Genomic DNA, 25,490 nt, shown 5'->3' with positions numbered 1-25,490 from the left:
TCTAAGACAGGACTCTGAAGCAAACATCCCAGAGTTAACCAAATGGAGGTGAGGCAGGGGGTTTTGGGGCTTATTACTCTTTGTCCTGTTTACAATACTGGTACATGATAAGATCTAAGATTTAGTACTGTGCTAAAGATTTAGGATTTTTGGATCCTAAGTTCAAAAACTGGAAGCCAGACTTAGGGCAAGGTGGGAAGGTAGAAGTAGAAACGAAGAGATGAAGGCTTTCCAAATATCCACTGTACCTTATAGTTATCTCCATTTCCATTAAGCTATCATCATATCTTGCTGTTTGACTGGTCTCTGTTCCACTCTTGCTGCTTTCATTGTGTGAGTGTCTCTCCCTGTATTGCTTGTGAGTGAGCTTTTAAAAGTCTAAATGAATGCATATCACTCATAGGAACCACTCATTGGCTTATAGCCTGCAAGCTGTGATCCTTGTCTGCCTCTTTCTGTGCCATTTCTTGTCACTGTACAGGCTCAATGGTTTCCAGGTTGCATGGATCTTGATGAGTGGGGTTTGTGTGTATGTGTGTGTGTATTCATTTAGTTTTTAAAATTAATAATTTCTTTTAAATTGTGGTAACATTGGGTTACAATACTGTACATGATTTAGAGGCATAGAATCACACCTCAGATTTAAGTTTTCACATCACACCTATAGTCCAAGGCACCATAGTCTACCACCAGGGCCCATTGTGCATCCTCCTTACTTATGTGCTAAGCTTTTCTGGCCATAGCATCTTTGGTCATGTCAATCTTCTCTCCTTTCTTGGATGACTTCTACTAGTATGAGATGCAGTGTATCTTAGTGGTTAAGAATTGTGCACACTAACGCCAGAATAGCTGACCAAAACCTAGCTATCCTACTTACCAATATCAACTGTGTGACTTTAAATAAGTTATGTACCCTTTATAGGGCTTCATTTAAAAAACGAAGTTGACATTAGCACCTGACTCAATGGGAAGTTATGAGGATACATGTAAAGGACTTAACAATGCTTAGTACATAGAAAAATGTCAAAAATATTACCTCTTATTACCTTTTGGGCCTCAGAATAAACCTCATTTCCTTTGAGATCTTGCTTGAATCTGACCCTCCCTTTCTGCTTCCCTCTATGGCATTCCATTTTCCCCCATCACACTCTTTTCTTTCATTTTATATGTTATAATCACTTACATTTCTGTTTATTAATTGACACCATTAGTAGATTGGAAACCCCTTGAGGACAAGAACTCAGCCAACCTATCAGTGAGTAACCAACATAATACACAGTGCAATAGTAGACATTCAATAGATATCTTGATGAAAGAATGACTGAAGCTGATGGTTCAAGACTAAATGAGTCTATGAGTGCTGAGTGTCTGCTGGGAAAGTCTTGGCACCTCAGAGGGATGGAGCTGGGCCAGAAGCCAGTGGAGTTCCACTACACTACTTTTCAATATATTATCTTTACATTGTATTTTAAGATGTTGACACATCAAAATCAAATTACTGGACCAAGCTCAACATTTACATTTCTATGCCAGGATTAAATGCTCTTTTTTGGCAGGAAAAAATGTTCAGATTTTCCATAGACTTGCATCCAACCTGGAGTTGGCCTGAATGAATTGTGTAAATGAGACAATCATGGTTTCTTTTCTTCTACCCTTAACCCCATCCTGTTTCACCTTGCAAAATTACTGAATATTTGCCTCAATTAATTGCTTCAATGGTTGGGTTAGTATCGACCGACTATAGTGTAAACTATGACTATAGGACAACTACTTCCTAGATGGTGAGCCCAAACAAGATATAGGCTGATGTTTGCATTTCTCACTTCTGTTTTAAATTGGCTTCTTTCTCTACATGCCTTCCTTTTTTTTTTTTTATTGCCAGTGATTGTTTATTTTATATGTACAACCCTTTCCCTACAAAGCTTCTTAGACTGTATAGAGGACATTGCATTGAGAAAAAGCAATGACAAATATACGCAGGAACAAAAGTGAAAATTTAAACTCCAATCAATAGCATTTGGATAGTATAGGGTTACTTTCTTCCATGCCTTCCCTTTGGTTCTCACTAGTGATCCGGTCCCCAGAGACAATTTCCTCTCTCTTCTTCCTTTCTTCTCCCATTGTTCCTGTGTTTTGTTCAGTGCTCACTGAAGGTGATTCAAGTCTTTGGCATCTGTGTATTTGGAGTTATGGGGATTTATAATTGCTAGGTTATTTTCCACACTGTAACCTTGTTCTATTCCTTACATCTATTTTTCAAGGCTATATTCTTCCAAATTCTTTCTTTGATCATTATCAAAAATTTTGGTAATTTTTTTTTGGTTAAAAGTTTTGCACCTCTCTTCTCTCCCTCATCATTCTCATACAGTTTTTATTGGCAATGTTTCTTTTCCCTGCCTATGTTATCTTCAATTTTTCTCAACCAATCTAAATGTTGAGGGCAGTGCTTTCATTAAGGAGCAAAGCTGGATATCTTGGCAAAAATAACAACAACAACAAAAAAAACACATACATATCATGAAACAATGCATTTAAAACATAAATTGGAAGTTTGAACTAGAAATATCTACACTTTTCTTCTACTAGACTTGTATACAATTGAACAATGTCAGAGAAAGTTCAGATACCTTATACCACTTGACTATACTGAAATACTGTTGGCATAGTGCCTTAGTAAAAAGTGACTACACTGTATTTTAAAGTCAGTAAGGCATTAATGTTTAATTATCATGGTTCTTTGCCTTTTAGAAAAAATGTAGATAACATTCTTATGAATTTCTTATTTTTATTTTTAAGATGACCAAAGGTCTAGGACAAAATTGACATATAGCTATTATCTTTTACATCCTAGACTAAAAAAACAAGAATACAAATGTAAACAATAACAGAAGAAATTCTGTCTTAAGAATCACAGTACTCCTATGTGTGCCATAGATAATCAATGTTTTGAGCAATGGGTTAATGAGAATGGGCTGACATATTAAATTAGGTTGCATGTTGAAATACAGTTATCAGTCTTAAGAAAAATATGCATGTCACCATCTCTGAAGAACACATAGTCCATAAATGACATACTCAGAGGTTGTCCTTGATGATTTCTTTCCAGAAGGACTGCAAACACAGATCTTCCCACCATATGGATGTATATGCATGGGATGTGATCTTAAAATGCTGCCTTGATTCTGGGAAGGCTGAAGTCTGGGAAACCTGGATGTAACCATTCAGGAAAACAGGAGTGTTTTTCTTTGGCTGATGTTCCTTAAGTTACTTAAATGAAACTCATTGGCTATTGATCTGTATATATTGAGATTACAATAAAACATAATGGATTAGTTTCTCTTTCTCCAGCTTTACAAGAGTGGCATTTTACTTCTTGAGAGTAATAAATCATGGTTTTCGGTTTGGGGAAATATTCTAGGATCTGGATAGCAGCTGATTTATTTTTAAGACAGTGATGTCAGAAAGAAAAGCATAACACAGAGTTTGATGGTAGTGTTCATTGGCATAATAGCAATTGCTGTTTAAAATATTAAGTAAGGTGGGTTCCTTTTCCTGTTTTCAGAAACTAGTCCTATAAGATGGATCACAACCCTTCACCATCATAGGTTTCTCTTTTCAGTGCATGTACATTCTTTTGATATTTTTTCCCCCATGACAATCTTAGCTGCTCTATTTATCTCTTTAATCTAATTTATGCAATGACATCAAGCTTTAATTTTTTCATGATTATTTTTCATCTTTTCAAGCACCCATAGTGTGCCAAGCATTGGATAAAATTGAAAAGATACAATTCCTGCTGTTCCTGGGCTCACATATTTCTAGAAATATGAGGGGTAACATATTCTGTAATTGGAGATAGGTAGTCCGCATGCTTTCCCCGTTCACCCTTTTGAAGAAACTTCATCTCTCTGAACAAGCCTAAGAAGTTTCTTAGATCAAAGGTGTTATTAAAAAAAAAAAAAAAAAAAAAAAAAAAAAACCACGGGTGTAGGGGGGGGGGCGAGTTAAAGCAAGTCAGAGAGTATGCAAAAGACTTCAGAGCTGTGACTCTGCTCAAAGCCTCCCCATAAGCTCTCTGTACTTCTGCCTCACCTTGCAAGCTTGGACTTCCCACCTCTTCTTTGTTGCACCTCCAGCATCCACCGTCCAGATGCCAAAGAATTCTGGCTCCATTCTACTCCACACTCCCCCACAAACCCTAGGACTGCCACGTTAGCCCAGCTAGGATTTTCCCAGACTTTGGTGGGCATAGATTGACAGCCTCTGGGAGCCCCTGATTAGAGAGATACACAGGCAGGTGAGGACCAAGCTTCCGGTGTTTGCTCGGAGTCACCTCCAATTTTTCTCTTACTCTCTTTTGCATATATCCCACTAGGATTCTCTTTGTCTTTTTCCCCTAACACTGAAGCCCTCTCCTGCCTGGGAACTGCAGAGGTACGCCCTGGCTTCCGGACAGGAGAGTCTCCCGCTGTGTATGCTTTATTCAATGTGTCTGGTTGTTTGCTTGAGTGTGTCGGGGTAGTTAAAATGGGGTGGGGGGGATAAAGCACTCCACTCTCTCTCTCTTTTTTTTGTCCTACTCCCAACCATCACTTCGTGGATCCCGGAGGCGCAAAGCACTTGCCCAGCCCTGTTCATGGAGATTAGTGGCTAGGGTAGCCCCGGCTCAGCTGAGCTGGGCAGTCTCTCTCACCTGACCCACAACTGTACCCCGAAAGTTGCAAAAAACAATCTCGGGGAGCTGAGGACCATAGGTTGAGTCCAGGTTCCTGGGGCTCTCGCCCAGGGGAGCGTGCTGAGCCAAGGGTAGGGCTATTACACCCACTAGGGGTAGGGGAGGAGGCTGCCGGGTGGGGGCAGAGGGGAGGGGGAAGGCGAGGAGCAGCTGCCGGGGAAGCTGAGGAGCTAGGTAGCGAGCTCCCGGTGGCCCGCGCCCCGTGGCTCGCAGGGACGCACTAGGCAGCCAATAGCGGCGCAGAGGTGTACAGCAGATGGCGTCCGACTGCGCTGTTCTTTCCTCCTCCTCCTCTTCCTCCTCCTCCTCCTCCTGCTCCTTTTCCTTCAGAGCTGAGGAGCTAGAGTCGCCGCCGGGTTGCCAGACGCTGGAATGGGTGGTCTCCCGACACACACCACCATTTTTCTCGCGCTCGGAAAGCTCAGGGTTCGGCGGCTCCCAGAGGCTGCAGAGGCGGCTCAGGCGAGGCGGGTGAGTGCGGCCGCGCTGTGCCGGGAGCTGGGGATCCCTAGCTCCTGCCGGTGCTGGCCAGAGGTGGCAGCTGCTTGGGGCTGGGACGCAGACTTTGCTTTTTACTCCCGAGGCAGCTACCCTCGTCCCTTTTCACGGCCAAACGCGGGAACTTGCAGGCAAAGCATCTCGGACACCTCCGGATTCGGGCTGTTGGAAGGGTGGACTGCTTGGGGCGCGGCGTGAGGAGTCCCCGGCTTGGACCCGCGGTGATACCCCACGCAGAGAATTAGGCACAGACCTCAGGCAGCCGACCGGAGCCTTAATATTGGGGTGCAGGAGCTCCGTTCCTTCCACTTCTAGCTTGCTTTTAGGGGTACAGAGGAAAGGAGCCAAGAATACCCCATCCTGCGCGGAGTGCACTGGAACCCGGGAGGAGAGCAGGGAGTTCTGCGGGATTTGCAAACAGGTTGACTGAGGGTTCCCTTTTAGTAACGCTGACTGCGAAATTTGCGCGTGGGTGTTCAGTGCCCCTGGAGGATAGCTGAGCGAGCCAAGAAGTTTTTGTAGCTTCCCTGATTTATCAGTGAAGAGTCAGGAGGCTGCAGCAACAGTTTACATTTCCACTGCCCCTGCGGGGAAACGGGGTGAATTGGGGAGAATGGGACTTGAGGTTTGGATTGGACATCACACTGCTTATCATGAGAAGACTAGGAACAGGGCGTGAGAGTGAGAAACAGAGATCACGCGTGTTTCCCAATACATCACCCATCTGCTCCTGTCACCTTTACTTTGGATCATCAACCATAGCATTAAAGTTGTTTAAATATGCTACCAGAGCTCCCCACCCCCTTTTGACATTTCGTTTGAATATTAAAGTTGGAAAGCTTGGGGTTTGTGTGTTTGGGGAGGGGGGCATTTAGCTTTCTGGATCTCTTTTTAAATATAAGGGGAAAAAACTTATTTCAGGATAAGTACACTTGAGCTACTGGTACTTTTTTCTTGGAATCATTCAGACTATCTCTTAAGAGTCACTGCAGTTCAATTCTGTATGGTGAAGGAAAAAACTTGATTACCATAATGGGATCTTTGGCATATTCTGTTGAAGATGCCTGGGTAATTTGGTGCTGTTTATTGCCAGGGTGGTCTGCTGGTTGCCTTCAGTGTCCCCCACTTTTATGTGTTTGTGGTGATAAGTCTATTTGAACTGTCTTGTTTTTTGGAGCGAACCTGTGGGTGCTTTGTTATCACAGAAATGATAATCCATGTAGTCAGGATACATGCTAACCAGGTTGTGGGGTGTATGTGCATGCCTGTGTGTGTACACCTGTGCACGTGGGCATCAATTTTTCATTTGCACAAATGAGCTTTGGATGGCAAAGTGATGCATTTATTTCACTAGTAATGTCAGACAGTGGGTCTGTTGGGTAAATGGGAGGTGGTCTGCATCCAGGAAAGCCTTTTTTGTGTTATTGACTCTACTAGTAGTTCCTTAAGGCTTTATGAAAGCCACTTAGGATGTTACTAATCAAATCAAGAAGTCCTATCCAGTGGTGAGTAAAAACTGGTGCATCTGTGGGTTGAAAGCCATACAAAGTCCTGGTCTTAAGGCTTCACTTTGATGGGCTGCTGCTTTTAAACCTTGATGTCGGTAATATGATGAGCCTCCTTTTAAAACTTAATGAGCCAGTTTTCTGTGGTTATATGAGTTGAAGACTAGATTCCTTGGAATTATTTACTTTATGTGGCATTGTATTTTTTTTTTTTTTCGTTACCTGTTGGGAGTTGACATTGGAAACACTTTTATGCAAACTTAAAGAGCTGTGAAGCTAAAACTATAGACATATTTGTTTGTAGAAACAGACCTAATTGTTGATTTCAGAAATGTGTGATAGTTTTTCATGTTAACATGGATAGTTCCAGTAACCGGAGAACACCATAAGTTGCTTAGTGCTGAGAATTCCAGGTCAATTTGTGATAAGTGGTTGGAGCTGTGTGGTCCAGGAAATGACCACCTACTCTTCAAGGCCTTTGATAATCCATTGAGGGTTCTTAACAAGTGGGCTTACATTATGTCTACTTTACTAAAGTTTGTACTTTAATGACCTTTGCAATATTTATTAATCTCTTTTTCATTGTTTTTAATCAACACTGTTGATTATTAAAGAGAATGGTTAAGAAGGAGCAAAACTATCAGGCAGGTGCAAAATAGTTACTGATCACAAAAACATAAACACAAACCCATTGTTTGAGAATCGACATTGATAAACTGGCAACTAAAAGTCCTTTCTCTTCTCTGCTGAATGTCCCTTTTGAGAGGAAGTAGGTAAAATATTAAAGAAAATGGTATTGCTAAAATGTACTTTTGGAAAAAACGGCTATTAAGAGCTTGTCTACTTGCTGCAAATAATGTTTTTAAATAAATAATTCTTTTATTGATATCTGTAAAAAAAAATCCCTTGTATCACAGACTGAGTAAAACAGAATAATAAAAAAAAGCATTAAGTTAGTGTAAGAGGAGTATACAAACAAGAAAAATTCCAATGCATGTCAACTCATTTTAATTATACTTCACAAACTGAAGTTGGAGTCATATAATTACTTCAAAGAAAAAAATAAGTCTTGCCAAAATGGCACTTTTAATGTTCTGTACACCTTTATAAAGATTAGGCGTTAAAATAATAACATAGTTTCAAAAAGTTGACTAGAATGATGAAGAATAATTGACTGGTCCTATTGAGTTGAGTCAAACTGACAAATGATACAATATATTAAACACCCTATCTAGACAAACAGATTAAAGAATTCTAAGTAGTGACAACTTGTATTTGGTGCAGAAAAGAACAGCAGCATTAACAACACTGCTTCAGAGAGGCTTGCTCTGCAGATGGAATTGCAAAGGATGAGTTTTTGAATAACTAGAGGTTATTACAGCATCAAAACTAATTTACATGAGTTACTCAGATATGCTTTTGGATTTTTGAATATGAATTGCACATAAGTGCTTTATGTTTTTAAAAGAGGACATTTTTCCAGTATGTAACTATAAAGCAGCAGCTGCATTTACTTTAACACCAGGCTGCTTCCTAAATATAACACAGGTCCTTAATTTAGAGCTGTTAACAGGATTAATATCTAAGTGATAATTAACACGTTAAACCTGTGAAAGTAGAATTTTTTTTTTAAACTCCACTTCCAACTCCAGAAATGTTAGAAATTGTGAGCTTGAGTGGGATCAGTGTTTCAGCAGATGTGAAGACTGTGGCACCCTTGCTCCAAGAAATTAAATATTTTATCCACCCTTCAGAATTTCAATAATTGGGATTATTGTATTGATTTTACTAGCATTTTCATGGGTAGTTGTTCTTAATAGGGAAGTGTAGCTCCTGATGAAAGGAAGCCGAAGAGGATTAGGAGCAGCTCCCTGTCAGCTGTGGTGGTTCCTGAATGAGAAGGAAGCAGAGATCGGTCATTGGATTTCTCTTGATTACACTTTCCTTCTGAGCCTTGTTCCCTAGAGTTGACCAGTTATGCAAAATGCAGTGCCCCCGCCCCTGCAGTTATAATTTACCCCTGATTTTATTATGAGAATTTTATAGCTACTACAGATCAAGCAATTCATTTGGAGGGAAAACAGAATTTAGTGAAATCCAATTACTCCATGTCTTTTTGTTAGAATTTTGAAAGCAACTCTGAAAGTGTTGGATAGAGTCTCACCACTGTGCTGTGGGGGGCTTGCCACTGTTGCAGGGAGTTCAAATTGTGGAACCCAAACTTGGTTTGTAAGCCAAAATATTAAGTCACCTGGCTCATACAGAAGGCTAATAGACTTTAAGAGCGTATATATTTGAGCAAGAAATAAAGTCAATACTGAAAAAAGCATCACTATTTGACGAATTATTGGTCATTAAGTATTTTTGCAATAAAAGTTTTTTTTTAAAGTGCACTTTGTTGTGACATGGGAATCTAGAATTTTTCAAGTTAAAAAAGGAGCTCCTCATTAGAAGATTGGGCATTGACCTAGATTTAAGGATCCACAAAAATGTGGAAATAATTCTTCCATGGAACAAAAGGTTATCATTGTTGGATTTAGGTATTTTGCAACAAGGGACATTATGCTTGTTTTTGATTTTGCTTCTCTAGGCATATTTTAATTGTAAGTCTCTTGTAATTAAATATGCTGCAGTTGAAAACGGAATCCTAAATAACTAATGCACAAACAATTCTTCAATGCTTCGACAGGAGAGAAGCCCTTTGCTGTGTTCCACTTGCCTGCGTGAGGGTTGGCTGTTGATTTGTGCCCTGGTGTTATGTTAGCGAATAGCTCATTACTTCTGGAAGAATCACAATGTTGAGAAAAGCTCTCAGCTTCATGGCAGTTAGGCACCATTGCTTTGGTCTTAGACTGTAGTTTTGTAATAATGCATATTTTAATTTTGGGTTCTCTCAGGTCATCATTTTTAAAAGCAAACTAAGTAGTACACATAAATGAAAGATTTTAATTACAATACGACTGAAGCTGGCAGTAATCCTCCTTGCAGAATTTGCTTCTGGGCTTTCCTCTGTTGATTTTGCCTTTTGTGCTTACGTGGGACATATTCTGGGTGATTTAGTTTGTGTGCTTCATACAACTTTATTGGTCATAAAAATATTGAAATACTTTGTACTTGTAGGTACCATATGCTGTTCTGAGCCTCTGAAGGTCCCATCAGCACTTTAGTCCTGTGGGACCTCCCTGAGGCCTTCTAGATCATCTGTCCTTACAACCACTATGAGAGTCCCACTTACTATGGCAGGGGGTGCCTTGGGACCATTTCCAGGATTGTTGTTGAAGTCTATTCTGATTGTATAATGCTGGAGTCTTACGGCCTACAAAATATATTTAAATATCATCCTTGATATTTTTTTACTCATACCAAGAGTAAGTGCGTTATCAAATGGCTGAACTCGAAGTCTGTTTAAATTTACATTTTAATTCTTCTTAGCTAGCATTTATATGTGCTAGAAAAACTTAAATATCATTACTTGCATATATTTTTATTACCAAAGAGCCCAAAAGGACTAGACCTTTTGTAATTATCAGTTTATGATAAAGCCACTACCTTCAGTGGAATTTGTTGTAAAAGAAGATTTTTACTAATCCATAAAATAAGCCTACCAAGCCACATTCTTGGTAAGGAAGGGGCAGAACCAAATTTCTAACCTGGCTCATTTGACGTAGCTCTCTAGCCACATCTGTATCAGACCACTTAATTAAAATGTATGTATGTGAAGTAGTTCAACAGGCTTTTTTTCTTTTGGGGAAAAAAGTAATTATTTTTTTCCATTTCTAGTCTTCAGAATTAACTCAATTTATTTTGTATTGACTTCCATTCATTTTTGTGCTTATGTATTGTTAACAGGGATTTGTTGTGCCCTGATTGACCCATTCTGGGAGCTGGAATATCTTCTGGCCTGTCATGGGGAGGAGAGGGAACATTTGATGACTTTGAACACTTGTAGGAAAATTCCATGGTTCTGCCTCCTGGATACACTCAAGCTAAAACTGAACACAAAATCTTCTAGATGGGCCCTGAAAAACACAACTTAGGCTTTTTTCTTAACCAGAAATTACAGCTTTCCAGGTCCTATATCAAATTTACTGACACCAGCCATGACCGTTCTGTTACCTTTTTCTATCAGGCTTGTGTACTTTTAGTCACTCACAAGAACCACACCTATTTTAAAGGGCCCCAAATACTGCTTTCTCCATCCCTAGCCTCCAGTTACCAAAATTCTGCCTGTTAGTCAAGACCCAGTTTTAATTATACTTCCACTGATTTTTTTCTGATTATGCCAATTCACAAAGCCCTCTCTCTATCTGAGCAACTGAGGTGGTAAAGCCTAATTTTAATTTTTGATTGAATCTATTTTCTTATTAGCATCTATTTGTGGAATTCTAGAGTAAAGGATTTGAATGAGAAAGGGTATTTCTCTTTACTGAGAATTCTGGAAAATGTTGTAGAGGATAATGTGACAGAGAGTGGGGCCTGGGTGGCAACCCTCTGAGTATCTCTAAGGTGAGCCTAGTATCCAGAGATATAGTGACTGATATTAATTATTGATTATCTGTGACATGCTACTTACTCATCTAGGGGCATTAGATCAGAATGCCTAATCCTCACTAGAATGCTAGTCCCACTTTCCATACCAAGAAGCAAAGGCTGAGAGACCTTTGGTACCTGGTCTAAGGCTAGTGCAGGCTGGTAAACCAGAGCCAATTTGCATCCCGGCCTGGTGCGTTGCAAGGCCTGTTTATTTTTTGACACTCCAGGCTGTCCTAGGGCTGGAAGTTAGGGTCCTGCTTAGTCTCTGTTTCTGTGGGAGTTCCTCTCGAATGCAAGAGCACACACACACACACACACACACACACCCACTACCAGAGCCACCACACACAGTGGAGCTGATTGACAGAGAATATTGCTGAATCACTTCTACCTCGAGGTAGAAGTGTCATTTGGGACTATGGGAATAGGCTGTGTTTTGATGTAACACAGACCTCATGTGTACAGATTTGAATACCTTAGAATTATACAGAACATGAGACATTACATCTAAAAGTGTTGAATTTCTGAGAAACCATTGCAAAATTCAGAAAATCTAGACATACTTGGGAAGTCCACATTATATTCCTTATTAGTGACTTATCATTAAGACAGAACTGTTCTACTGAGCATGCAAAGAATTTGCTATTGAAATTAGCAGGAAGTGCAGGAAAAGAGAGATAAAACAGTTTTCAGATGTAAGTGTGGTGGACTGGTAGTGACCTTGGTCACTCCTGAGACTGGACTGAGCAGTCAGTCTGGTCAGGTGAGTGTCCTTGTCTGTCTTCCTTGCCACCTGTGCATCTTGATAGAAAAAGTATCCTTGGCGTAATGGGAACTTTACTAAGAAGGTGATGGTTCTTTGGCTAAGCAGGTGTGAAAAAAATCCTATTTCTGAAGATCTGTCTCTTAAAAGTGTTTTTGCTGGGTCAGCATGAGGTCTCTTGACTTGAACTTCCATGTTACTATGTAATAATCCCATTTCCAATATCAAAGTCTCTTAACAATTTCTATAGGAATATAATGTTGGCATAGAACCAGTTTTTCTCTTCGCCTCTGGCACAGTAATATATAAAGAAATCAGAAGATTCAAAGTTATAAAGTGAGATTTCTACTCATTCCAGCAATGAACATTTCTACATGATAAACTGTCTGAAAATGCGACAGGCTGTCTTAAAGAGCTGTGAGTTTCTCATCGTTAGGTATGTTCAGATGACAAGCAACTGCATATTAGACTATTCTACTGAGAGGGCTTGTGCAATGGAAATAAGTCTCGCCCACTTTTCCGAAGTTTATACCAAACCACTTTGCTTTTAGGAAAAGACATACTTTTGATAAAGTTGGTTCTTTCAGTTAGTACCTATTTCACTAACAGAAAGAAAGCCAAAGAGGATTTTCACTTTATGACAAAAGGCAGAAAGTGAAAATAGTGTACAGTGCTTGTTTTGCATCAGCTGGTCAACAGGCAGCGTCACTTCAGGCAGTGAGAATGGCCACACCAAGTTTCTTCCCCCAGACTTTCTTTATCCAGGTTGTGCGTTTTCCCTAATGCTCCTGCTTTTACTGTATGTGACTGTTGCTTAAGCTTCATGTGCTACTTGTTATGATTTTTAGTTTACTTTGGGGGTTTGGGAACACTCCAAAAATGTCCCAACTAGTTCAATGGTAATTGTCCCTTCATTTTGTGCATTTTGGCTGACAGAAGTTTTCACAGCAGTGCTCTACTTTCCGAGAGCAGCGAAAACCTGTGTCAAGAACACATTTATGGAGTGTATGCTGTGTGCCAGTTGCTGTTCTCCATGTATTCATTTATGGAACCTTCTCAAAAAGCCTATGAAGATGGCGTATTATTTTTATTCCACTTTTGCAGATGCAGGAATAGTAAGTGATGTGCTGGGGGCCAGGATCTACACACAGGTAGTCTATTCTAGAGCAGCACTAGTCAATAAAAATTGAATGTAAGCTACAAATACACTTTACATATACGATCTTCAGTGTTCCAGGGCCAGCATCAAAAAGGGGTTAAACTTGGAAATTATTTCAGTAACCCACATGTATCAATTATGAAAATGTTATTTAGATGCTTTAGGTCTTTGTTGTTTTAGTCTTTGAAATTCTGTGTGGATAGTACACAGACAGCCCATCTCAATCCAGACTAGCGGTGTTTCAAGTCCTAAGTAGTACAGTGTGGCTAGTGCCACCCCATGGGACACCCCTAGAACCTGTGCTCTCGACAATTTGCACCATTGGCTGTCCGAAGACTGCCAGGTTGCCTTCCAGGCGCACATATTCATCTTTATGAATGTGCAGTCTTCCATCCATTTCTTATTTTGCCCATAAATCTCAGCAGACATTATTTACAACAATTGTGAATACTTCCATGACCTCTCTCAGGAACATGATTACTTTTGAACTTATAAAATAGGAAACTTCTTCTATATCTCATTGTTAAAAAATGCCCCCCTCATGCCTCCATATTTGAAGATGGAACATAGCTAGAGTTTTCCCTTTTATGCTTGTTCCTGTGCCTTGCCTTTCTTATTTCCAGGCTTAGTAATCCCACACACACACACACACACATGTATACACACATGCACACATACATACATGTGTGTATATGTATATGTGTATATGCATGTGTATGGGATATATACACACATATACATATAAACATATATATATACATAAATATACACGTATACACACATATATGTATATATAGACACACACACACACTGGTTTGTGTTTTATGTGTAGTTTTGGTGCATATGAAGTAGGCATCACCTAACATCTGCTTATCTCTAGTAAGTATGAAAAGTAAAAAGCCTTAAGCCGAGATTGAAATTTACCAATTTTTCTAATTATACTCGATGGGTATTTCTTAATCCTTTTAAAACACTATATCCCATTGTGATTACTGCAGTGAAAAATGACATGCAGCCGATCACAGTGTTATTTCTGATCAAATTGTGGTAATTTTTTGGTAGGCTTGATTCATTTCCTGGCAGCAACATTCTTCTTACTGATCTGAGGGCCTTTCTCAAGTTGAATTTCTGACAGTAACTGATCCTCTGGGCTGTGGCATGCTTCAATTGAAAAGCAGAATGTGACATGCCTTTCATTGCATGGAACATATATAAAAAGTGCAGTGCTTCCTTTGTTAAGTGCAGCCTTCATTCAGCTTTTACATGATAGTGTGAAACATTTTAATAATTCCAAGTGTCTTCTGGGGGCCCATATTACACTGGTAGCTTAAATATGACTTTGGCTGCTTATTAAGAGAAAAAATATTAAAAACAAGGCTTCAGTTAGAAAGAAAGAAACATTCTTAACTTCATAGGGAGGAATTTCCTTGTGGAGATAGACCCTGAGGATGTGACATCTAATATTATGTGCATAAATATTAGATATTTCATTTGGATTATAGAGGTGGTGGAATTAAAACATAATGCTTGTGAACATAAAATATCCCCAGTGTAGCCCATCTTGTTTTTTTTTTTTTAATAAAAATATCTAAGTCGTTTTCACACAGCAGGATAAACCAATGAAAAGCTAAACTAAAGATGTATTTGTAAGCTATAGAATGCATTCAAAGAGTATTTATTGAGCATCTGCCATATGCAAGGTATAGAGTGGATAAAAGCAAGTGTAGTGTACCAGTCCCAATTTCCAGGAATTTGAAGTCTAGCTGGGGAGATGTGACATGGGCATCCCCTGCCTTTGGCAAAGCCGAATGACCTTATTTTTATCAGTCTGGCACTCTTACTATGGATGAATGCCGGAAAAGCAGTGAATGCATCTTACTCAAGTTTGGATCTTCAGTGCCTTGCAGAGAATAATTTCAAAATGGGTATGTGTTGGATTCAAGGCAGTAGTGCATTAGCTTTATGTATGCACATGAATTGAAATGTAACCATAACACCTTTTTACAATGGGGCCTCCTGTATAAAAACCTCATTTTAAATAATGAAGGTGAGTACAGTCTGAGGCCCTTTGCTAGTCCTCTGGCTGGATCTGCTCTGCTCACTCTAGTTGGTGACTTCTGACAGCTCTGCTGCCATTGAAAAAGATGGTATTAACGTGAAGGAAGTGTGAGCTGCTTTTCTCATTATGCCAAGGGTATATCAGGATTTAACTTCAGTCACAGATTCCTTCAATCTACATAAAAAAGAATTTTTTTTTTTTTGTTCTTGACATTCAGTCATACTAACTGATCTTTGTGCATGTGCATAAGAGGTGGGAGTTGGGTGGACTAAAGAAAATTTTTTTTTCCACATCTGTCTGCATAGTTTCCAATGACTACTGAAGAGTATAGTTCTAAAAATTACTAATGATCACTTAGTATCTGTGAACAAAAGGAATCAACTGAAAAGCAGTACAATTATATAAACTCCAAGGTAATGTCAAATAACCCCATCAAGTGCATAGAAAATGTTGCTTTACTATTTGAGCCAGTTGCAGAAAAGTTGATGTGGACAGTGAGGGGATAAGTCAGGAAGACATTTCTTTAGCATTTTCCTTGCAGAAACTAATACACTTTGCTAGAGTAAAATTATTCTTTCCATAGCACTGGGTTTCACAAGGAAAGAATTCCTAATGGTTATGTACTTTGTTTTTGTGGTATGCCATGCACTATGTTTGGCCCAGCAGGGTATACAGTCACCCCTAAGATTTGTTTATACCTTGAGAAATTTTCATAGAGTTTGTGTGGATTTGGGATTTTTTAGATTAAGTAGATTCAGCATGGAAAGGAAGAAATTTGGCTCCCTGTCAACCTATATTTTCTTAAAGTTTTCCCAACAGTACTTTGATTCTTGGAATATATGCTAGTCTTTAAGATGGGTTATTTATATATTTTTTAATATAAAATCTTATTTCATACAGTATTTTGACATTCATGGCTTATGAAACTGCTTCAGAATTCATTATAAACAATAAACTTCCCTGTAGCTGGCATTGTGGCAAGGTAGCTTATCCCTGGTTTACTGGTGCACATAGAACTTGATCGCATTCTCAAACTCTGTGTTTTGAAAACTTCTGATGCTCACTGTCTAAATAAACTAGAACTAAATCCTTATAATCAAAGGTAAACAGTTTTGTCCTGGCTTTTGTCACTGTGTGGTGAGGAAATCTACACAGGGACAGAATTAGCATTGATTTGGCAACAAGGTTGGCAAGCGTAGATGTTTGGTAAATGCCTACAAGATAAAAGCGTCCAAAATAGCAAAGCAGTCAATCAGTCTGAAGAACTGAAAGCTAAGATATGCTCAAAATAGTATGAAGCCATTGAGGCCATGGAGGCTTAGGAAGAGAACATCAGATGATAGAAATGTGGTAGGGTACATACACATACACACACACACACACACACAAGCACACATAAAAGGTGCACACCGAAGACAGCATGCGCCTATTTCAATGATAGGAAAAATAGCAAATCGAACTTGAGAAATGACAGGGAACGAGGAAACAAACAGTTCAATTGAAAAGGAGGAGAAAAAAAATTTATTTTCAGCTCTTGGGGCTGGACTTGTGTGTGGAAATAGCATCCTATTGAAACCAAAAAGAGAAGATTAGAAGGGAGTAGAGGAGAAGCCCTGGGAAAATAAACACACTGCTCTAGAGATGGAGCCAGTTGAAGAAGTATAGAAATCTGTATAACCCCATCAAATGAGGTATTCTCTTGTATCTAGACAAACTCTATGAACAAATGGAAGAGAAATGAAGCAGTGGGTGATGTAGTGAAATTTCACAGGAGTTTGTACATATATTATATACAAGCCCAATAAGCCAATGAATCTAATCTTGACTTTTTTCCAGTTACCTCCTTATCTCTTGCTTTCCTTTTAAATTCTACCATCTAAACTTAGTAGAATTTGTGCACTCTCTCTTTTGTGTATTCACTCTTCACCCTGCCTGGATTCTACCCCTACTGTTCCAACAAAAACAGTTCTTGCCAAAGTCATGAACTGCTTCCCGGTTGTCAATTCCAGTGGATATTTTCCAGTCTCTTTTTATTGAAAATGATTAAAAGAAGAATTTTAGTATATTAAGAAGCCAAGAATGGATTGGCAAAGTTCCCGTGATCCTGCCATTTTGATTCTATCTTTTATAGCTGCCAAAATAACTACTGAAGATTTAGACAAGGAAAATTGGTAATTTGGACAAAGTGTAAACTGGGAAAGATTGAAATGTGTGACACTTTGCCAAAAAAGAATCGGTCCAAAAGAAATTTGAAATTGGAATATCAGTCTTTAAAGCTGAAGACGACATGGATAAGGAAATGAAAATTTAGTTAGGTTGTATTAGTAGAAAATTAGATCCTTTTTGGAACAACCCCTAGTAACTTTACCAGAGAGGAGGGAAAATGTTGCTTAGTATGCAGACATGTTCCTATAAGACGTTAAAGCCTAAAGTGGAAGTTAAAAGGGATAAGTTTTAAGGAATGTATAAAGATGCACAAGTACTCAGTCACAGATGTCCTTGTGACTACCAAACTTACTGGTACAGGATGTGAAGAGATTGAATGGCATGCTTGTAGAGTATTCTGGTTGACAGCGTTACCACTGAAATAAAACTTCAGAAATACCTTGCTCTCTTACCTGTTTATTGCTGGTTGCTAGGGTATTTAAACTAAATTCTTAAATACCTGTTTTATAGGCTCTGTGTTTATTCCAATTTTACTTTTTCTATTAATACATTTTTTTTTCTTATTCAGAAACTGTCACGTTAAGAAAATTCAAGTAGTCAGGTAGGTTGAAGGGGTTAAATGTTATGTCAGTACTTTTAAAAGAGAAAAGACACACCAATGCCACTATAACCATTAGGAGCAGACATTTTTTTAAACAACTGCCCTGGTCCTTTAAGTCAGCTCGAAGGTCAGTGAGAAATTCTGAGTGCTCAGATGCTCTGCAGGGAAATTTATCTACAGAAAAAAGAGCATATCAGCTCATTTTTAAAAAAGACTCAGGCCATCAAATCATCCCCAAAGTACCATTTCAGATCCAACAAGTCAAGCAAAGCTCTGGTTAATGATATGCTTGTGTTGATCAGAGCTGACATTATGACATTAAGTAAAATTTGTGATACATTAGAGCTTTATTTTTGTGCCATGTGTACATGTGAGTATATTGGATCTTATTGTATAATTTCTACCTAATTATCCTCCCATTTTGGGACACATATTATGTTAAATGGCTACCCGGGTTTTTCACAGTTTTTCTGATAAATCTGTGTATGTGTATTCTTTTAAATGTCAAGTCCTTGATTAGAAAATAACCTCTGGTTGTAATTTATAATGTTTTTTGCCTTCAGGGTATATAAGCTAATTTATGACCCAGTTTCTGAGGACACATTAAAACAGAAAGAAAAGTGTATTTGTTGGCATGTGGCATAAGTATAAATATTATTATATTATAGCTTAATTTATGTTCCTGGTTTTCTTTTCATATGAGTATTGTAACTGCTTTAAGGTCCCCAAACTTGTATTATGTTTGTAGTCTCTCCATTATGCTGAGCACATTAGAGTATATATAGTAGGAACTAATTTAAGCATTTCTTAAATGAATAATATTAAAGTAAGGAAAAAAAAAACTTGAAAACTTCATTGAACACAGGTTAATCTTGCTTTGATGGTTAAAAGTTCCTTTAGGAACTTGGAGTATTTCCAGAAACACTAAGGAAATCCATTACCATTGAATGGCACTATACATTTTATTTATTTAAGTTTTCTGGGGTTTTAGACATAATAAATGGAGTCTTACTATAAATAGGAGTAGATGTGAATGCATACAGACCCACTGAATCTAAAAAAATCTCATGGAAAAGTGCAAATGGTGCTACTTCTAAGGGGGCGGTAGTGTAGTGTCATACCCGCTGCAAAGGTCACTCAGAGTGCAGTGGACAACAGTTGTGCCAGAGCAAAGGAATCAGAATCTGAGTGAAGGGTAAGGGCCAGAGTTGAAAGAACTGATTGTCAAAAGCTATAGAATGGCAGCCTACTGCAGATACAGTTCAATTGTGTGTGTGTGTATGTGTGTGTACTTTCTTTCTGCCCTCATCCTATCCCAACTCAATTTGATATTTCTATATGCAGGTAAGAAGATTCTTTTGTCCCAACGTTCACCACTCTCTACTGTCTAACTTTGATTTACTTTTTGTCTTTACTATATATAAAGATCTGACTCCTCCCTTTCAAAATTATTCTTTAGAGTTTTGAGAATTATGCTACAAAACTATTCATGGAAGTTTATCTGAAATACCTAATTTTGGAATACATATTAAGCAAAGCTTTTGGGTTTTTTGGGGTCTAAGATCTGATCTCTTTGGAACATGAGATGCTAACTGCTTTTCAATACTTTTTACTGAACGATACAGGTGGAAATTTATTAGGACTCCCTAAAGTTCTTGAGTCCAGAGAAGTATAAAATTGGTCCATGTTATCAACTATAATTCAAGACATAAATAACTAGAAGGGGAGCTGGCTTGGCCATAGTGAAGATAAATGTTGATGCCATTTATCGCATAAAGGGTGTTTATAGAGTTGAGTGAAATACTTCATGAAGTATATGAATGTAAAAGGCAGTCTTTTAAAATCATGTTATATGATTTAAATGTGCATATATAACAGAATTAATAATTTAAATTCGGCAAGTAGATGGTTTCACTCAGATATATCAATCTGTGTGTGTATGTATGCTATCCACATAATTTCTATCTGTATATGTATGTATGTATGTATCTATCAATCAAGAGCAAGGGAGACTATATTCTAGTTAACCCCCCCAAAATTATCAGTGTGACAGCGGGGCCTTGCATTATTATATTTTGGTTACTTACCACTTCCTCTGGAGACTATCTAGGTACCCAGCTGTCCCCTACTAGCTTACTATGTCCCCTCGCCACTTTCCATCTTGGTGGGCACCATGTGCAACCCCTACCTATCACTCCAGCTCTCTGGGCTCCTCTTACCCCGTATTCCTATCTCTTTGTTTTCCAATTATCTTGCCAGACCTTTGTCCAGTTCCTCAACTTGATGACCTCTTTCCTCCCTGCAGGACAGTGGGTCTGTATGTGCTTTGATTGTATCATTGCCCTTCTTCATAAAAATAGTCTGTTTTGTTGTAATGCAATATACACATCCTTAAAAGTCAGTATGCTGTGCAAAATGGCACAATAAAAGCCGCAGGGCTTATGGGAAAAGGGGACTAAGGCACAACATTCAAAATTTCCCAGTAACATTAAGAAAGAAATCAGAAACTAATACAATTTTTACACATGAAGGAATGTGAAAAGATGTTAACAAATATGCTATTTCATCTGGAAAAAAGATTCAAAATTTTCTTTTGAAAAACGGGCTTCAGAAAAGCTGCTGCTGTGAGTTATGAAGTAATGAAGGAGATTGTCTGGAATCCTTCAGAGTTATGCTGAGGTAAACTGAGATCACTGGAAGAGCCCTGTGCTTATGTTTCATTTGTTTATTCCCACTTAGCTCTGTTTAACTCTGTGCAGATTTTTGCATGTTCATCTAATATTTCTTGAAAATGAATTTGCTGCCTAAGCAAACTCAAAATCATGCTATGCTCAAATTGTTCCCTAATATATCAATTTCATTATTTCAAAACATATGTCGTAGCAGAACTGGCTGTAAAGTTCATATAAGTGCAAACTTCCACTTATTTGCATGATTTGCCAAGAATGCCCATTTTCTGCATGAGATTAGACACTGTGAGGGAGGACTGTGATTGTCTGTGTTCTTCTGTGTAGCCCCATCATCTCGTACATGGTCGGGGTGGGGGGAGGCACTTGGCAATGCCTTTTTTATACTTTATCAGTGAAAGGTTTATAGCTGATGATAGTCTTATGTGTTTTTCTATCTAGAGAACAGAATCTTGGGATAATTTCTTCATTAATTATTCATATGGTCCCTGTATTAGACAGAATTGATCTAGGACAATAGAACTTATGCCAAATTATACTGTGGAGGGAATTTCAGATGGATACTCATTTAAAGGTGTTTTGAGAACTAAAAAAAATAACCTAAATTTCTATTAGTGAATGAGTGAAGAAATTGTTGCAAAATATTATTCAACTTCTAGAATGAGGTTTGTCATAGGACAACATGGATAAACCTGGAAGACAAAGTCAGACAAAGGAAGAATAAAGCACTGCATAATCTCATGTAGGTAGAATCCAAAAAAGTCAAATACATAGAAGCAGTAGGTGGGAGGATGGTTATCAGAGACAGGAAGTCAGAGAAATGTTGGTCAGCGTACACAGAGTTGCAGTTATGTCTGATGAATTAAGTTTAGAGATCTTATAGTCCAGGCAATAACTACAGCTAATAATTGCATATTAGACAATGGAAATTGGATAAGTGAGCTCATTTTGGGTCCTCTCATCATGCTTGAACACACAAATGGTGACTCTGAGGGGAAGAAATGTTAACTAGCCTGACTATAGAAATAATTTCACTACATATGATTACATCACTACATACATACACACACACACATATAAAACCTTCATGTTCTACACCTCACATATATACAGTTTTTATTAAAAAATAAAAAATAAGAAAATGGATGGTGAGACAATTCAAAGCTTAACTGCTGCAGGAAGGTGCATCATAGGACTGGGAAAAACAATAAAAGGTGGTCTTAGCAGAGCCCAGGCAGAGTTACCTAAAGGGATCTGAAACCACAAAGGAGTGTTACCCATTGATAAAAATGTTGCCTGAGGGCCCCCCTTGGTGGCTAATGAAGCCAGCCTCAGCATGCTTTAGTGTGGTTTGATCCCTGGCCTAGAGCTGACCCACAGGGTGTGGCAGACCTCTCCTGACCCCCCTGTTACTCCCCTCAGCAGTGTATTTTGTTGATCTGCCTATTCTGCTCCACACTCTGGTGGGTCCTCTCGCTGCCCCTGCACCTCTGGCTTGCACCCCAGTTCTATATGCATAAATAAATAAATGTTAAAAAAAACACTTTAAAAAAAAATGTTGCTTGAGGAGGGAAGTAAGATAAGGAGGGGAGGGAAGGGCCCTCCCTCATGGCATAACACAATGTTTAAAGCACAGCACAATGAAGCTATTCACAGCCACTGCAGTGAGTTCCATCCCTGGCCAGGGAGGTGACCCACATGGTGTGGTAGATTGCTCTTGAATCTTCTGCTGCTCCCCTCACTCTGCCTCTGGTGAATCCTCTTACTGCCCATGCACCCCAGTTCTGTATGCATAAAAAAAATCTTAAAAAAAAAGATGGGGAAGGGGTAGGTAGAGAGAGAGAAAGGGGAGGGCTGTAGGGGTGGGGGGAGAGAACATGCCCACTAGCAATCATGGCACACATGTGATCTTAAAGATGCCTACTTTAGCTTGTCCTTCCACCACAGCCCCCCATCCCCACCCAATCTCCTACCAGTGCCTTCCCTTTTAAGACTTTAGCCAATGGCCAGGGAGTGCGGGGAGGTAATTTGTGGGGAATCACTTTCCTTCCCCACAGAACTGAGTAGGGGTAGGGAGCTGTGGGCAAATGAATGGGGTGACCTCACTGTTGCACTTCCGTCTTTCAACAAATAAATCGACCATGGTATTTTGCTGCCTTATGGATCACCTCATGAAAGGCTTCTTCATCACTTTGGTAAGAGAGATGTACAGCAGTTAGATTTCTAATGAGTTTCCTTGTGATGAGAGTGTCAAGTAGAGGCAGATAGACCCAGTCAGCCAGATGGGTGCAGTGTATGTCATGATGAAACTTTTTTCCTGATGACTCATAATGCAAAATATTTTTTTAAAAAATTGAAGCCTGTCTTGAATTTCAAGTCACAGCAGCAATGCAGTGCTTCTCACCTTTACCCTGTCTTATTTTCCTTACGGTTTATAGGCAATGTTGTCCTCTAGAAATTATATTTCAAGCTGAATATTAAAGTATTCTCCAGGGCAAAACAAAAGTAATCAAAATGGAGCTTTTACAAATAATGATTTTGAGTACAGATTCTCCTGGAAACTGAGATCATTCTTTCTATTTGGGTTGCTTTTTTATTTGGTTCATTCCTTGTATCATTTAGCACAACAATGCTATATGCTGCAGAAATGGCTAGGCACAGAATGTGTGTGTGTGTGTGTGTGTGTGTTTATGTGTGTGCGCACGTGTACCAGATCAGTGGAAAGAGTACTTATTTTGTGTACACTATCTATTCTGTTTTTGTAAAATGTATGAAAGAAATTTAAAATGAACAAATAAGAGGTGTTCAAAGTTATTAATCAATTTCTTTTACAAGGAGAATTATCATCTCTATTATTAAAATAGAAAATACAACTTAATTTTAATAAATGTATATTAAACTCTAAACAATATTGATTTCTGTCTATATATTCTACAGTTCTGTTTCAGAACTAACATTTCACCCTAAATCTCAATGGTATTGTATACAAGGTGCTTTTTATATCTTAGTCTATAAAATTGTCATCATGATGAAATATTTGTTAGCCTTTTCTCTGTTAGGAGCACTGTGAAGTGCAATTTACAAGGCATGCTATACTGACATCCACTGGTTCTGTAAATGGGGATAAATTATACTGGCTACAGTATTTTGAAGCATACTTATGAGTGTATATAAGTGAATTTTTAAATTTTTCACTTGTGTGACACTCTATTTTCAGAATGTCTTTCAGCTGAATGGCAGAGTTGTTGGTCAACTCCACTGTCTTTATTTTTTTAATTCAATTCCGGATGTTTCCTCTGCCTTTCTTCCATGGATGACACCTGTTGTGGGAGAGGTTTCTGGCTTTGGGGGGTCTGCTATGGTATGAGCTGGCATCCCCTGAAATGTAAAAATCATTGTTGGCCCTTGACAATTGCCAGCCTTCTTCAAAGTGGTCTCTGTAGAACATACTACATCCTACCTGCTTCATAGGCCCATCCTGCCTTCTGCCCAGTGTCCTCTGTCACTGAAGGGGTGCCCTTCAGGCCTGCAGTCTGTCTCTCTGCAGTCTTACTTCTCTTGCTTATGGAAGTCATGTTTAGCTGCTCACCCTTCCGGAGAGAGCTTGTGAGGTATTCTAGTCTTCCTGCCTTGCTGCCTGCTGCCATCACGACTGGGAGTTGTGGGCCATGGTAGCTGGAGGACAATGAATGTAGGGTTGGGGGAAACTTACTATTTCCCAAGATCCCAGAATGAAAGAAGGACTTGAAGGCCTCCCTGTGGCCTTGGGGTTCAGTCTCAGGGATATAACCACTACTGCCAGAGTTCAATCTCTGGCCAGGGAACTAACCCACATATGGCAGAGCGGACTGCTCCTGTCTTGCCCACTGCTCTCTCAGCAGTGTATTTAAGCCCATTTGCCTTTTCTGTTCCCCGCTCTGTCTCTGCTGAATCCTCCCTGCCCCGACACATACACACAAATCTGGCTTGCACTCAACTCTTCTATGCAAAGAAAGATTCTGGAGATGGAACATAGGGTGTATGATTGATTGTTCCACCCTACCTTTTTTCTTATGTTTTCTTTGAAATGTTTCTTTCCAAACACATGTGCACATGTACACGTGTTCATGCACATGTGTGCGCATGTGCACGCACACACAAACATGGTCCATCTTTAAACCTAAAGGTCAAGACTTTAGAATTTCTGTTTTTTGATTCTCTTGTTGGAAATCAATAATTTGGTGCATGTCCTTGGAGTTGGGGGCAAAAGACTTATGTTTCAAATCAGGAAATTCAATTAAATTAGTAGGGGCATCCCGTTATAATATCCAGTGCACTTTCTTAAACCACATTGTCTAACTTTCACCTGTAAAAGAGAATCAGTTGCCAGCATGTATGGTTATGAAGATTAAATATGATGAATTAGGTCAAGTGCCAAGCGTGGAGACCAGTCCAGAAATATCGACCCTTTCCTGTTCATTTTCCAGCTTCCCTCAGTTTAGAGATAGCTAAAGATTTAGCTGAAGTAGATACACAGCATAAAATAAATTAGAAAATCAATCCAAGGCTATAATTCAAATGTTACTCATATAACTATGTTGAAATAAAGTCTCAAAGAACAGGCTTGTATAGAAGCAGCTTGTGTGTTACAGAAAACTAGACAATACTGACAAACAAAAGGAGTCACCATATTCCAATAGGCAGAGATTGTTACTTTTAAATTGTAGTGACTATTCACTTTGATCTCTTTCTCTGTTTAGGTATATATGTAGCATACATACATTTTGAAATTAATTTTCATCTCA

At 38.9% G+C, this 25,490-nt stretch overlaps 1 protein-coding gene across 4 annotated transcripts in view; it reads left to right on the top strand.

The window, feature by feature from the left end:
* Positions 1 to 5,053: 5,053 nt before the first annotated feature.
* THSD7B (thrombospondin, type I, domain containing 7B) overlaps positions 5,054 to 25,490 on the top strand; it is a 792,320-nt gene continuing 771,883 nt past the window's right edge. For all 4 annotated transcript variants that reach the window (XM_012728237.1, XM_012728251.1, XM_012728256.1 and 1 more), the window contains exon 1: positions 5,054 to 5,206. The gene's annotated coding sequence lies outside the window, so the exon portion shown is untranslated. The remainder of the gene's footprint in view (positions 5,207 to 25,490) is intronic.

This window comes from Condylura cristata, unplaced genomic scaffold (assembly GCF_000260355.1).
Source record: "Condylura cristata isolate star-nosed mole 26May11 unplaced genomic scaffold, ConCri1.0 scaffold00002, whole genome shotgun sequence".
Taxonomy (NCBI): Eukaryota; Metazoa; Chordata; class Mammalia; order Eulipotyphla; family Talpidae; genus Condylura; species Condylura cristata.
The sequence above is the reverse complement of the archived record's forward strand: the minus strand, read 5'-3'. Positions and strand labels throughout refer to the sequence as shown.